Source organism: Carya illinoinensis, chromosome 4 (assembly GCF_018687715.1).
Source record: "Carya illinoinensis cultivar Pawnee chromosome 4, C.illinoinensisPawnee_v1, whole genome shotgun sequence".
Classification (NCBI taxonomy): domain Eukaryota; kingdom Viridiplantae; phylum Streptophyta; class Magnoliopsida; order Fagales; family Juglandaceae; genus Carya; species Carya illinoinensis.
This window is the reverse complement of record NC_056755.1, coordinates 43,428,511-43,432,354: the sequence shown is the minus strand read 5'-3', so window position 1 is coordinate 43,432,354 and position 3,844 is coordinate 43,428,511. Positions and strand designations below refer to the sequence as shown.

Genomic DNA, 3,844 nt, shown 5'->3' with positions numbered 1-3,844 from the left:
TTCACATGCTCAACTACCAATTCACTGGAAATTCTCCTCCAAAATACCTTTACAGCAACACCCATCCACTCTCTCAACCACAATGTCAACTTGCATGCGTGGGCCTACAAAATAAAATAAAAAAATATGATAGTGACGTAATTGAAATAAATTCTTATCACAAAACGTGTGCTTGTGCTTATCTCATCGGACAGGATGTGTTATAGCACCAAGTACCAAAGCCACCTCCGTGGACAAGGACAAAACAGTTAGTGAAGAGTGGGGTCATCTCCATGACTTTCCTCACTTTTATTTTATTTTATGTTTTTTTTTTTTAGTTCCCAGTCGTCTTCATGAAGCCGCTAGATTTGCTGGTCTTTCACGCTGGAAACAACATGGATGAGATGGAGGGTATCAGCGAGCCGTCGTGACCCACTCGTATGATACGCAGAGAGGGGATGCTTTGCCTGGGCTCAGAAGACAGAAACGGAGATTCCCTTCCAGTCGGCGACGATCTGGGGCATCGTGGTTACGTCGTGCGAGTACATGGTCTCATAGAGGGCGAGAACCACCCTTTGATTACTGAAATCGGTTTCCTCCAGTTCGTCAAGTCCCTGTCAAGCTTCAGAAAAGATTATGCAGGAAATTTAGGAGATAATAAAGAAATTAAAATCACAGAGTAGAGGAATCAATTTTGGTGGAGCTGCTTCTCAGTTCTCTCATTAGAAACCATAGAGAGAAATTAAAATCGGAGTACATGGTCTCATAGAGGGCGAGAACCACCCTTTGATTACTGAAATTGGTTTCCTCCAGTTCGTCGAGTTCCTGCCAAGCATCAGAAAAGATTATGCAGGAAATTTAGGAGATAATAAAGAAATTAAAATCACAGAGAGTGGAGGAATCGATTTTGGTGGAGCTGCTTCTCATTTCTCTCGTTAGAAACCATCGATTTCGGCACTTCATTGCCTGTTGTTTGCAGAGGGAGTGGATCTTGAGGCTTTGGCAGAGAGCTGGGTTCGTGAGCTTCAGAGAAAGAGAGAGAGAGATAGAGAGAGGTTCAGCAAAAAAAAAGTAGAAAGAAAAAAGTAAGCAAAAAGACATGGAGTTGAAATTACCACGATCCTCAAGCCAATCGGAGTGATATTTTCCTTCTCCTGCAAACAAAAATCACAGATCATCAAATTCATAAACAAAATAATAAATAAATTAAAAAACGGAGAGAGAGAATAGAGGATGGGTCTGAGTTTAGAGAGAGAACTTGGGAGGAATACGAAGACGAGAATGAAAGATTTGTGTGGTCTGAAATTCTTTTGAATGACACAATCTCACTAAAGACTAAAACAGAAATAAAAGCAAACTGTCCGTAATTTTAAAATAAAATTAAGGGTAAAATTAAAAATAAAAATATTAGACGAAAATACTGTAGCTTAAGTTATTGGCACTTATTAATATAAGATAAAAGAGATTCCAACAATATTGCAAATCATGTACGTACAAATATTACTCATCAAAAGTCTTAAGTCCGATCGAATATGTTCTATCCAATCGCTATGGTATCTCCAACTCACAATTTGATAAGATTAGAACTCCTACCAGAGTGGATAACCCATCAACTCTAATCCAAATAGCTCCTTTATCTTTATACATTTTTCTTTTCTGGGTTCTAAAGGTAAGTATTTTGTTACAAATAATTATAATAAAAAAAAAAAAAAAAGCTTTTCGTTTACCCAATAAATAAAGAGAAATATTCTAATTATAAAGTAATTATATAAAAGTAATTTTACAAATTAATATGGTTTCATATAGTTTGTCAAATTATAAAATTATTTTTATTGTAAAGTATTAAATATGATGAATCACATAAAATCACGTTAGTTTATAAAATTATTTTTATATAATCTCTTTATGGATGTAGCAGTCCTCTAAATAATAGTCAATCAAAGTCTCTAAAGAGGACCATCTTCTTCTTTGCCAACAATAATCGGTTAATCTCATAAATATAATTGATATGGAGGAAAAAACAATGGTAGCTGATTTTCAACCAATAATAGGGTTCACTTCAATAAGCTTATATTTCAATGTAGACTCATCGACATAACCTACTGATCGAAAAATATCCGCAAGAGTGTACGGGGGTCTTAGGGCTCGCCATATGTATTATGATATTATTATTATTCTCCTTGCCATCCTTTTTCCACTTAAAAACTATTGTCAAGATAAAAAAACTAATAATAATAATATTTATAATTGTGATTGTATAAATATGTATAATTTTTTTAAAAAAAAATTAATATAAAATTTATATAAAAAAATTAATTTTTTAATTATAAACTCTACTCTTTTTTAAAATAATTACGTAATATTTATACCCTCTATGACTGTATATAAAATTACTCAAAAAAATGCTAGATACTACTCAAGCATTTGCACCTATAGGTACTTTTTTTTCCTTAACTGTTAAGAAATTATTTAAATTATTTTTTTATTTCTTTTTCTTTAACTGTTAAGAAATATTTTTTTTTAATATTTAACCAAAAAAATATTTTGTGAATGATTGATTAGTTCTACCGATAAATCTATCGGTAGAACAATCTTTGTAAAAATTGAAACTCTCGTTCAATCATCTAATCAAATAAAAATTATAAGTACAGTTATTTTTTATATAATTTGTTGAACTCAAGATTTCAAGTTTCATGTGATTATAAATCTACACATGGATTTTGATGATAACAAATGAATTCAAAGAATAAAGAAGTCTTAAGCTCAAGTTGTCTACACAATGGAGTCAAGCACATCAAGGAAACAAGCATGAGCAAGAAGGGAACAAGTTTACATTAAAATTATAGAGTAATGTTGTAAATCTCTTCAAAATTCGAAATTAGGATTAATGCTCAAAATTAATATTTTATCATAAAGCATTAAAATACACTTTCCACATGTGCATGAATATTTTTGAAAATTAAATTTGAAAATTTTGAAAGATGATTGATTGTCATCTTTTGCATGTGCATGCCTTGATTAAAGGGTTGAACTTTGAAAATATTAAAGATGATTGATTGTCATCTTTCACATGTGCATGTTTTATTTGAATATTTTCAAAAGTGATTGATGCTTTTTTAGACTTATACAAAAAGTAAAAGATTAGGTTTGAATTTTTTGAAAATGAAAGTGTGCTCATTTTGTCATATGCCAAAAGTAAAAGATTAGGTTTGATTTTTTTGAAAAAGTGAATGATGTTGTCTTTGACAATTGAGAAAGAAGAACCTTTTATTTGAATTCTTTGAAAAAGTGAATGATGTTGTCTTTGACAATTGAAAAAGAAGAACCTTTTATTTGAATTTTTTGAAAAAGTGAATGATGTTGTCTTTGACATGTGAATCTTTTTAAATTTGAATATGAAGTCTCATATGCCTATAAATAGATCATTTGAGAGCTTCACATTTACAACACCAAGAGCATACAACATTCATTCAAAGCTTTCATTCTCTCTTCTCTAAACATTGAGCCTTAATCCTTGTTCATTTTAAGAGATATAGCTTGCGCTGTATTGTTCTTATTTCACTCGTTGAGGAGTGTTTTCTGATAACCTACCCACTATCAGCTTTTGTATCAGAAAAAGGGTGTGTATAACCCTTGTGTGTGTAGAAAGTATTCTACACAGGGAATAGTTGAATCACCACGTGTAAGGTGATTGCAAGTGTAGAGGGTGTTCTACACGGATCCTTTGTAGCGGTGTTGTTCAAAGGTGTAATAGGTTTCTATCTCCACCTGAAGGAGGTTGAATAGTGAATTTGGGAATCCTCAAGGGGTAGCTTGAGGCGAGGACGTAGGCAGTGGGGCCGAACCTCGTTAACATACTGAGTTT

General features: G+C 32.3%; 1 long non-coding RNA gene across 1 annotated transcript; it reads right to left on the bottom strand.

Moving 5' to 3' along the window:
- Positions 1-1,377, bottom strand: LOC122307804. The gene is made up of 3 exons (XR_006241822.1): positions 1,238-1,377; positions 1,095-1,133; positions 1-1,002 (listed from the first exon to the last, which is right to left on the bottom strand). It is a non-coding gene; the product is annotated as an uncharacterized LOC122307804 (long non-coding RNA).
- Positions 1,378-3,844: the final 2,467 nt, after the last annotated feature.